This window comes from Leptonotus elevatus, chromosome 1 (genome assembly GCF_054856555.1).
Source record: "Leptonotus elevatus isolate MCC_2025b chromosome 1, RoL_Lele_1.0, whole genome shotgun sequence".
NCBI lineage: Eukaryota > Metazoa > Chordata > Actinopteri > Syngnathiformes > Syngnathidae > Leptonotus > Leptonotus elevatus.
In genome coordinates, this window is record NC_141239.1 from 52600591 (window position 1) to 52613118 (window position 12528).

Genomic DNA, 12528 nt, shown 5'->3' on the forward strand with positions numbered 1-12528 from the left:
CAAAGACATAGAAAGACATGATGAGCTCAAAACCTGTTGAAGATACATGTAGACACTAGTTTGCAATGAGGGTTATTAAAAGTTGCAACGGAAAAGCCAGGCAATGCAGGAAATGCACACGCTGCAAAGCCACAAGAATCACTTAACTGTACTGTAACTGTTATGATCACGCTGAACTAGAAATGAACCCTCTCATTTTCTCACATACTGCTTTTACAGTTTATATACCAAAAAGGTTGTTAAAAACAATAATTTACTTTATTCTTCCACAACTGCAATCAATCTGCAAACGATCACGTGCACAAACTCAAGATTTGTATCAACAAGGTAGACGTTGATAACATTGTTGTCATCCTTCCGTTAGACCCACAATAGTTGGTAATTGAAGTGACTTGAAATTGACAAACATCCATCCATCCATCTTCTTAACCGCTTGTCCTCACAAGGGTCGCGGGGAAATTGACAAGCATAATGATTAAAAATAATAATAAAATTAGGAAAATGAGACACTGCCTTTCATTGATGATGAATACGATTAGCCATTTATCTCCATTTGTAGATATGTGTTTTCGTTCATTATCCTGTTGGTGGACCCATGACTTGCTGCTGGCTGAAGCCAAGCTTCCTGAAACTGGGCAGCACATTTCGGTCTTGAGATTTGATATTAAAACCATACAGATACAATATATCCCGTGTTGGGTGAAGGAACAGAACAAAGCAAAATTGAACCACCCTCATGTTTGATAGTTAAAACTCAATTCACTTCAATTCCAGCCATTTTCAGACCCTCCTTTATCGCCCCATGTGGAAAATAAACAAACACATATAAGCCCTAAAAAGAAAAATAACCTACCTGGCATTGAATGTCTGGATTCTTGAGACATAAAAATACATCCCTGGGAATGAATGAGTTTTAAAGAAAGAAAAGAAGGCCAATGGTCTTTGAAATAGACTGGGAATTGTGAAATGTGCTGTTCAGTTGTCAGAAGACATGGTCTCAGAAGTAGGTCAATTGTCTTACATGATAAAGAACCAAAACACAACTAACACATGTAAGAATGTCTAATAAGAGATCCAAAACACCAAACTATACTTAACACCCTCCGTCCCTAATTTTGTGAGGGATAGGGAACAAGCCCTGCTGCAAATGGCGAAAAACTGAGTAACTGCCCATTTTAATAGTTTGAACCGCAAATATAAAACACAGATCTTGCGAGATTAGAATGCCACGAGATGTGAGATCTATTTTTTTCCCGAGGCATTTGTATTGCTCCGGGATTCACTTCTTTAGCGTACACTGTCAGGAAGACCATTGCAGCAACACCTGTTCATAACGGTAACACGTAGTGAGGCTAACTTTAAAATAAACGTTACTATACCAATGAGATATGGCCATCAATGCCTTGGTACGCTCTAATTTTGAAGTTGTTACCGGCAGCGCGTCATGGCTTAATGGCTGACGTGACTAGTCATCACAGCAACGCAACGTCGTCAGCTCCAAGCGCCTCTAATGCTAATGCTAGCGCTGCTACACAAGTGCGAGGGCCGTTTGATTACTTTAGAAAGGCGCAAATGACTGCTTACTTTAATGCTGACAGCCTAACACCCTTACCGTGCCGATCACATTTGAACAAGCCAGGCTTACTCAAATGTGCAGATTCGGTCGGGTCGGCAAAATTGCTACTGTGGTTCTCACATCACCTTGTCTCATATTGTCAACTCTAACTCTTTAAAGCATCACCGCTGCATACAAAGTGTGCATGGATTAAACATCAGTCATGCTGTAAAGACAGGTAGAACAAAAAATTGTTTAATAAAAATCATATGTCGGTAAGTAAATAAAAGTATTAATAAATAACACAAGAAGTATGTAAGTATCAATAAATTAACACAAAATACAGCACACACCATAAAATAAAGAAACTATATTACGGAGTGTCTTGTCGAGTCAAAACACAAAGATGTGTTTTAAGAAAGGTTTCAAAAGTGGAAAGAGAGGCGTTCACACTGCAGGCAAATGCGACCCAGATCGGATTTTTTTTGCCCAAATGTGACCTGTATCTGACTTTTTTATGTCAGTCTCAATTCAGATTTTTTCACATCCGACCTGGGTCACATTCATATGTGAACCTAGATCGGATATGTATTGTATGTATTTTTGCAATGCGACCGCAGTCAGATTGGCCAGGTTGCATATCTGACCTCGACGTCATAAAATGTCCAATATGCGCTTAATGCCCCCGCCTGCTTAAAAACATTAAGCTTGATTTATGCTTGACGCATCCATGAGGTCCGCACGGCTCAGAAGACGTACGTAAATCGGCAAAGTTGTTTCGAGTAACAGTTGTGACTTTATATTTGATTTAAATTTAATCCCACTTGAAACCTGAAGTACAAAGATGGCATTTGTCGTGGTCATATTAGTAAATTAGCCACGCAGACGGCTCAATTATTACGCGCGGCAATGACGTGACATCATCGTTAGGGAGAAATAAAGGAGAGGTCTCCGTGAGATGAGGCGCTGAACAGGCTCGCCTAATTTTCACAAAATATTATTTCTACCTTCTCCTGCATCATCCTCTGTAAATATATGAGATGGTAAACATATGAGCCCCGACAACGGACTTAAAAAAGTCCGTGGCCCTGACACGCTGGACCGTACGTATTTACTTCTGCAAACACAGCGTTGTGAGTGACGTTGTATCTTCTTCTATGCACATGCGGGTCACTTTGGGGACGCATTACGTCCACACAGCAGACAGACTGAGGTCGCAATTAATAGGTAATGTGAACGCTTATTCAAAAAAATCTGATTTCACCAAAAAATCGGAATTGAACATTAAAACCTGCAGTGTGAACGTAGCCTAATAGACCAAAATCTATGGGGAAAATTCCTAGAGAGAGAAAGAGAGTTTAAATTTGAGTTAAAAAAGATTAAGTAAAAATGAAAGCTAGTTGGTCGCTCATTAAGTGAATTTTATTTTTGTCTTGTGTATTTATAATTTACAATATAATTCCAAAATTGTTCTTTAAGCAAGCAAAAATATATATTTTTAATTTGATCTGAATACTCAGATATTTGCTAGAATTTTCAGTAGGATATCCGATTATCAACATATTCCATAGCTGCAGCACTAAAACTATTCAGTAAGATGAAATTTCTCAGCTGTGTCTCGTGGGATTTGTGTCTCATTCCATGACTACACACTATCCTTCCAAGCTAATCTTACTAGGTTAGCCTAAAAAAATAAAATAAAGGCAAACAGATTTCACTTAACATCCGAATGAAATTGGAGGCATAGTGTTCTTATCTTAAGTTTTGCATCAGCATCTGTGTGTGTGTTTTTGTGAGCATCCAGAATGCTCTGAGACTGAACACTCACAGAGGGGAGGGTGCAGGGCATGAGGCAGCACTCACAAGAACACGTGCATTCTCAATGACACAGTGAGAAACATGCACATGCGCACAATCAAAGCAACAATCCCCTGCTGATGTCACATATTGAGGCATCCTGAGCTGTCCTCTGCTTTCTGCCCTCACCACCTCTTAATCTCTCTAATCCGCATGCCCACGTGCCAATATGATACATACATATGTATGCAAACATATTGCAGACATGCCAATAGTATAATCAATACATGAACTCAATTAATCAATTGCATTTGCACATCTGTATACTAGTTCTGGGCGATATGAAAAAATAAATCACAATATAGCCTTTTTTGTAGCACGATAACGATATATCTGAATATATTTTCAGTTATTCTATATAAAAAATATATACAACACACTATGACTACTGACCTTTTCTCATTTTATTTTGAAGTGGCATTAAACAGATCTGTATCAAATGAGAAAGACATCTAGTAGTGCTGCTATACAAAATTATCAAATGTAAACAGAAGAGGCATAGTAGCTGACATATTTTTCACAAATGCATATATCAATCTAAATAAGTGGCATAAAAAAGTTTCACACAGAAATCGACAAAAAAAAAAATGAAAACAAAGATGAGCTCTACTCTAATGTAATTTTGAGAACATTTATTGTGCAGATTTCAAAAGTCAAACTCCACATTCTAGGCTGTATTGTGAAAACAAATAGCATATCCATCCATTTTCTGAATCGCTTATCCTAAATATTAATATATGTTTATCGTTTTATCTTCTCAGCCATTCCTCCTAAATCTCAACTTCAACTGTTTATTGAGTGTTGTTAAAAGGAAAGGTGATGCAACACAACAACAGTGGTAAATATGCCCTTATCCCAGCTTGTTTGGAACATGTTCAGACATGACAAATTCAAAATGAGTTAATATTTAAAATAAATAATAACGTTTATCAGTTTTAACATGAAATATTTTATCTTTGTACTGTATTTAATTGAATATGTAATACAAGGATTTGCTAATTATTTTATGATTTATTTACTGTATGTTTTTACACATGTACATTTACTAATGTACCATTTACAAAGAAAAAATATATATGTGGTTTAAAATAAAATGAATGAAAATGAATTCAATGGAAAAACAGGTTATTTATACTCACATTTTAAAATAAAACATTTTAGAGCTGTAATTGCAATTGTATTTTTTGCTCAAGGTTATCGTACTGTCATAATCTGATACTAGCTCATGCCTACTCAATCCACAGCCAATAATTTATACACCTTCACTAAAACATTTTCACTTGGGTGCTGCCAGCAGTTTAGACATGGACAGCTGAGTGTTATAGTTATTTTGAGTTGACTGTAAATTTACACTATGATACAAGCTGCACACTGACAACTTTATATTGTGTTTAATTTCTTGAGTATTGTCCCACGAAAAGATAAAATACAAATAGTTAACAAAATGTGACGGTTACACTCACTTTTGTGAGATACTTTATTAGCATCCCAACACAAACTCTACTACCAACTGGGAAACACTCATATGCAGCTGGCACACACACGCGCACACACGCCCCCCCCCCCCACCCCCCCACCCACACAGTCTACTGAGACAGCTGCCAAGTTCCGATAAGATCCTCAGGTAGATGCTACTTTTACAATGAGCGAGCTCAAACTGTATTTTCATAATTATAGCCCTGGTGGTAAATGATTGACCGACTGACTGGCACAAATATCACACAGAATAATTTTTTTTTAAAAAGATGCAATTTTTGGCCCGTGTTGAGATCTTGTTGTGCATTACACAGCAAAAACAAAACAAAATAAAACAAAAGTGAGCTGTGAACGATGCATCCATTGAAATCTCCACCTTCAAATAACAGATAATCATATAATGCTGTAGTAACACATACAGACAGGTAACATAGCAAGACTATATTCTTTCTAATCTGTGAAACAGTAGTTCAATAAAGCTCAATCGCAACTTTCTTTTTCTAGTCTTTTGATCTTAAAGTAGGTGTGTACTCCATGCATGCACTGCACCACACTGCCCCTATGAAGCCAAGGCGCGTAAAACAGCAACAGTTAGTATTAATTTAAATAAATACACATATGCAGGATAAACAGTATATATATTTATTGCTATTATTTTAAAGGTATGGTCCGACAGATTTCTGTTGCTGTTTGTAACCACAGCATTCAAAACTGACGCTCGAGGAAGCCAAAGACAGCAGCCAACCAGGAACGAGCGTGAAACCAGTTTGCCAATCAGGAGTTTGTTTGATTATTAGATGTATACATATACTGTATATGTGGTTTTAAAACCTAAAATATGAATACTCATTATGTTTAGGCTATATTACAAATATAAGATTAATACATAACTATATCTAAAATATATTTAAACAAAAAATCTCGCTGAGGTTACCAGTTACTGGTGTATTGTTATATGTTTAATCCCCCGCTAATTTCCTTCACTTTCACCTCCATCCCTGTTTTTTCACTGTTATATTTACTCACATGTTACCTAATATTTTACACAAATTACATAAACCACCTAACCACTTTGATTCTATCCTATAACATGCCAATATTAACAAATGGCCTATACAGATATATACACAGGACTGAGTCTATATTGTTTGTATGCATAAATTAGTTCTGGTTTCCCGGAATGTTTGTGGCGCTCGCTCACAGGCAAAAATAATAACATTTTTAGACCATCTCCTAAAATTAAAAGCAGATATTTGCCTCCTACAAGAAACCCACCTACAGAAATCTGAAGAAAAATGACTTGATAAGAATTTTAGTCAAGCGTACTCTGCCCCTTATAAAAGTAGACAAAGAGGAGTCTGTATACTCATACATAAGAATGTATTCTTTACTCTAAATAATACAATAACAGACCCAGAGGGTAGATACATTATTATTCAGGTGACTATATTTAATAAAATATATACATTTGGTAATTTATATGCCCCTAATAATGATGATCCGGCCTTTCTCCATGAATTTTTCTCTCAGCTGTTTGAATTAGCAGCGAACTCTACTATTATTATTGGAGGAGACTTTAACACAGTCTTAAATCCGTTAATAGATCGTTCTAATAATACAACATGTATAAGGCGATTACAATCTAATAAAGTAATAGGGGAATATATGGATGATTTTGGCCTCGTCGATAGGAAGGAATTTACCTTATTTTCCGCTGTGCACCGGTCTTTTTCAATAATTGATTTTTTTCTTACAAATAACTCTATTGCAGATAAAACTGTTACAAAAATACATCCCATTATTATTAGCGACCATGCACCAGTCTCCCTTACCCTACAAGTGGATTATACCTTTAAACCACCCCCGACATGGCGTTTTAACATCTCACTGCTAAACGACGCAGAGTTTGACAAAATTATAAGAAGAGAGTGGGCAGACTTTTTGGAAATAAATGACTCTCCAGACTTATCTCCATCTCTTCTCTGGGAAGCTGGGAAAACAGGAATTAGAGGTAAAATTATATCATATTCATCTTATAAAAAGAAACAGGATAAAAAATTTGAAAAATACTTGGAAGATAAAATTAAACAACTGACGGATGAGTACGCAATAAACCCAAATAACCAAATATGGACTGACTTACAAAATACAAAAATACAGTTAGACGATATGCTATCTAAAAAGATGTTTTTTTTTTTGAAAACGGGTGCAGGAAAGCCTTGGGCAGCTGTGCTGAAAGTATCAGGCAGATCTGATTAGTAAAAGACTCGTTTTGGCCCCTAGAGGGCAGCGATGACTCTCTTTGCACAAGGTTGGATGGGCCGCCCACCGTGGGCGTCAGTAGAAGACGTGAGGCGGAGCTAGAGTGTTGAGGAGACATGGCTGAATAAGCCACAATGGCTGCCCAAGCAACCGGTTGCAAGCAGCTTACGCTTGAGCATTTTTTTCAAAGATGGAAAGCATCAATCAATACTAAAAAGCGCATTGATGTCGACGATGATGATGACTCCGAGCTTGACGCCAAAGTTGGAAGCCTTGACGCGACTGTTATGATCACGTAGTAAGCCTCACCGGCTAAGCGCGGCTAGCGCGGCTAGCGCTGCTAAGGCCGGAAAACGCGCACAATAGCCGACCGGGTACTTCTACACAATCGGACATTCGATCGGGCGATGGAGAGTTGGCATCGACCAATGCAGATTGATGATGATGATGATGATGACTCCGAGCTTGACGCCAAAGTTGGAAGCCTTGACGCGACTGTTATGATCACGTAGTAAGCCTCACCGGCTAAGCGCGGCTAGCGCTGCTAAGGCCGGAAAACGCGCACAATAGCCGACCGGGTACTTCTACACAATCGGACATTCGATCGGGCGATGGAGAGTTGGCATCGACCAATGCAGATTGATGATGATGATGATGGTGAATCCTGAGGTTGACGCCACAGTTGGAAGCCTTGACGCGACTGTTATGATCACGTAGTAAGCCTCACCGGCTAGCGCGGCTACCGCTGCTAACGCCGGAGCTTTCACATGCGGACATTTTGTCGGACAATGAAGAGTACCCCGAGTCCAATGCATATTCATCGGAGGAGCGGGTACAGTCTGATCACGGAGAAGACACTGTTTCTGGACTACGATGCCACCATGAATGGAGTGGATAAAATGGATCAAAACATCTCTTACAACCCGGTGTAGCAACTGAAGGACACGAGGAAGCGAGACGTAACGAAACCGTAGCATGATCCTGATATTAGACTTGATGGCAACACACACTGCAGTATATACTTGCTATTCCCCGGAAAAAACGGCCTGCAAGAAAGTGGAGCACGCGAAGAGGCAATCTGTTGTGCAAATGCTGTTGCGTCTTCTTGCACGCAGGAGAGTGTTACAAAAAGAAAAACTGTCGTTGAAACATCCACATATTTGTAAATAGCACCACAGTTGCACACATTTGTAAATAGTTTGCCAAATTGTTGTCAAATTGTTACACTGTTGAATGTAAATAAACGTATTTTGCTATCAAAAAACACTTTTTCATTCTTGGTGGTAGTGTTTTATAGAAGTAAAGCACTATTTAGGTGTTTGTGGCATCATTCATGGACAAAAAGAAGTGTAAAATTCACTAGAATGCATGAAATAATATCGTTTCACTAAAAGCTTGATTTTTCCGTATTTTGGTCCAAAACAGGCGAAATTGGGTCAAACTAACCATTTTCTATTGTTGATTACTAAAGAACGGAATAAGGTAGAAACAAACTTTTTTTTCTGATGAAAGATGAAAGTCCAATCTTTCATTTGGTAGTACGTGTGTTTCCATAGTCCAAACAGAACATTTTCTGTGGACCTTGAAAGATCAGTCAAAATGCTTAAATCGGCTGGCACTGACGGCATCCCTTTTCTGAAAACGTCTGGCAGTCAAAGAGTTAAAGGGACAACTGGTGAATGCACACAATCACCAGAAGAAATTAATCAAATTTTTTATAACTATTATCGCAACCTATACTCAGAAACTAACAAGCCTAACCCTGAGCATATTGAGGCATTCCTCAGTAGCTTAAATATACCTCAGTTAACTACTGAATACAAAGATATGTTAGATGCACCACTTACTATAAACAAGTTGTACAGTTGTACAGTGCTCTAGATAGTATGCCTAATGGCAGAGCACCTGGCCCGGATGGTTATCCGGCTAGTTAATGCTTGCTCCACTATTCTTAAGAGTAGTAACATAAATTAAAACTAATGGTTACTTACGCCCACACATGAATATAGCAGCAATTCAACTTTTATTTAAGCCAGAAAAAGACCCCACCCTTCCATCAAGCTACCGTCCGATTTCACTAATTAATACTGATATGAAAGTATCACTAAGGCTTTCGCATCGAGACTCAAAACAGGCTTTGGGAAGTCATTTATTCACTGGGTGTCAGTATTATATGATTCTCCTAAAGCTACAGTTACTATTAATGGGATTATATCTCAGAGTTTTACTCTACAGAGAGGTAGAAGACAGGGATGCCCATTGTCCCCTTTATTATTTGCAATATTTATTGAGCCACTTGCATTAGCTATACGCCAGGAAAGAAGGATTCAAGGAATTAACTCTGGGGTAACAGAACACAAAATTAATCTATATGCCGATGATATTTTACTTTATTTAGAAAAGTCTGCTATTTCGTTAGGGGAAGTATTTAACTTAACTTAATTACACATCTCCACCATCTTTTCTCAGATAATATGTTTATATCATATACATCCTTGCTCCAAAAATACAAAATAAAAACCTTTCATTATCTGCAAGTTATAAGTATGATAAAGAAACAAATTCCAACACTTCGGGGTAAGCTCCAACCGCATGTTTTAGCTAAAGATATTACCAAGCTTTCTTCGACAACAACAAAAAACCTCTCAAAACTATATAAGGCATACTGATAAAATGTCTCTACCCATCTCCAAATGGGAGACAGACTTGTCTATAGCTCCGGAATCTGACTTTGTGAAAACATATTTAAAATGACAAAACACACAAATTTACAACTTATCCAATATAAAATTATTCATATAACATACATTACTCAATATATGATGAAAAAAATGGGACTCTCAGACTCCGACATTTGTCTCCAGTGTTTACAAAACACTACAGACACTTATTTTCATGCTTTATGGTTATGCACTCCAGTTATGTGTTTCTGGACTAAAGTCTTGGAAAAACTTTCCGCTATCTTGGATTGTAGGATACCTTTATCTCCAAACTTGAGCTAGGTGATTCTTGTTAACTGGAAAAATAACGGGTGGCTGGGTTGTGGTGGATGGGGGGCGGGGGGTTCGTGGGGGGAGCGGGGGCTGTGGGCCAGTGGGGTGCCTGGCGGGCCTGCCGTGCCCCGTCCTGCTGCGTTGGGATGGGGGCGCGGGCCGTGTTGGGGTGGGGGGTGCTCCTGGGTTTGCTCTCCGGCCGGTGGCCCCTGCGGGGCCCGGGGGTTGTACCTTGGCGCTGCCGTGGCCTGGGGGGCCCTGAGGTTTTATGCTTGCTCTGTCCAGGCCGGGGTCGACGGCTCCCCTCTTTGGTGGAGGTTTTCATGCATGCCAGATCCACCACACCAGCATCTATCGAAATTCAAACACAATCTGCTTCTTCCTCTGGTTGCTGAATCGGTGGAGGCTGATGTCTGTGGATCTCACTCTGCTTCATCTATCCTTCCTTCCTTTCCTCAGTCTCTCCTTTGGTCTCTTGAGGTCTCCCTAATTTGTTGAAATTTAGATGTTTCTGGGGTTAGTGAAAGACTCTGGTTGGTAACCCGGTGGGTAGTAGGTAATGTCTGGTTGGTGCTGGATTTCACTTTCCTTTCTTTTCTTTGATCCTTCCTCGGGTCTCCTGATAACCTCACGACTCTAGCTGGATTCTGAAGTATTCGGTTTAGGGGAACGGTATGGGATTTTTCATAGGTTTTAGGTGAACTAATGAGTACACACTCACACGCACGCACGCACGCACGCCCACCTACCCACACACACACACACCCAAACACCCCCCCCCCCACACACACACACACACACACACACACACACGCACATGCACATACTCACCCACATACAAAAAAAAAGAAAAAAGAGAGAGAGCAATGATGATGACATGTCAAATTGGTAAAATTACCAAATGAACAATACTAAGCTCTAATAAAAAGAAGCAGAAGAAGAAAAAGAAAAAAAAAGGGAGCGAGTTCACACAGCTGAATTTGCATATGCAAACAAGACACAGTAATCAAACTCCTAACACATCCGCGGAACCGGTCCACCAATCAGGATCAGGGGTTGGCACAGCGATTTGCAATGCCACTGATAGCCGCTTGCCTTGGCTGGAGGGAAAATGTTGAGTCTCTGCCTAGAAACGTCCCGGAGAGGCCAAAACAAATCTGTCAGATTATACCTTTAATATTTAATGATTCTATTTTGTGTGTAATTTATTTTCTGTTATATTAAAGTTGAGTTTTGGTAGTTTGTTGAAATAATATAAAATCATATTTATTAATCGTGATTATTTCAATAACAGGGAGCTATTCACTTGTTTTAAGGTTTCATTTAACTTTTAAGACCCTGGTAGCTCCTTGATTTGAATTTTAAAAGAAAGCTGTCTACTAGTTGAAGGGATACTAAACTCATTGAGCCATTTTTAACAGTAAAAAGTGAATATAATATTTGATGATTTCAATATGTTTCATGTACAATTAATACCTTTAAATACTAATGTTTCCATTGGCTGTTGACTAAAGATAACATCACCTGTGCCTAGGAAATAGCTAATGACCAATCATGGCTCAGTTTGCCGACCAAGCCCAGAAAACAGGTGAGCCGTGATTGGTCATTACCTACTTCCTCAGCACAGGTGATGTCATCTTCAGTCGACAGCAAGTGGCAAAATTCGTTTTTAAAGGTAATAATTGTAAAAAATAAATAAAAATGAAGTTATCAAATTCATTCTGGACAAAATATTGACATTTTCTGCTGAAATTAGCTCAATGAGTCAAGTATCCCTTTAAGGTTTAAAGAAACACAACTCTCAACATTTAGCAAATCTTAAAAGTTATTTAATAAGCACATGCTTAAAGACAGTACAATACTAATAATGGTTAATAGTTGGAGTTTAAATTATATATTTTTTCTATTTTGACCCCATTTTACTCACAGACCCTATAGGCTTCTAACTCTATTTGGAAAGTAAGAGAATCAATCACTCAGGCAAAATACAATACACCAAAAAGTGTGAATCCGTTTACCAAGAATGAGTGGCTGATATGACCAAATCATTATTCCTCTCTAATGTAAGGATAATAAAAAAGGACTTCTCCTGGTTCTGTATTACGCTCCATACTGTGCTGGTTGTTTCTGAACTCAAGCCAGTAAATTTGTTAAATGAGGCATCGAGGGCAACATGTACGTGCGTGTGTGAGTGAACACGTGCAGGAAAAGAGACAGAAAGAGCACAGATGGTAGTGTGACAGGGTTTACTGCCTTTCGTTCCCAAAAATGCATCCACTATCATTCAACCCATTATCCGTACATACAAGTATGCCATATTCTGCAACAGGTTTTCTGCAATTATGCTGTGTCTTGTTGATACAGAGACATGATTCAATCAAGGGA

At 38.7% G+C, this 12528-nt stretch overlaps 1 protein-coding gene across 2 annotated transcripts in view; it reads right to left on the bottom strand.

Annotated features, from left to right (window-relative positions):
- Positions 1–12528, bottom strand: part of LOC147184599 (thyroid hormone receptor alpha) — a 104532-nt gene that overhangs the window by 26700 nt on the left and 65304 nt on the right. The window lies entirely within an intron of this gene.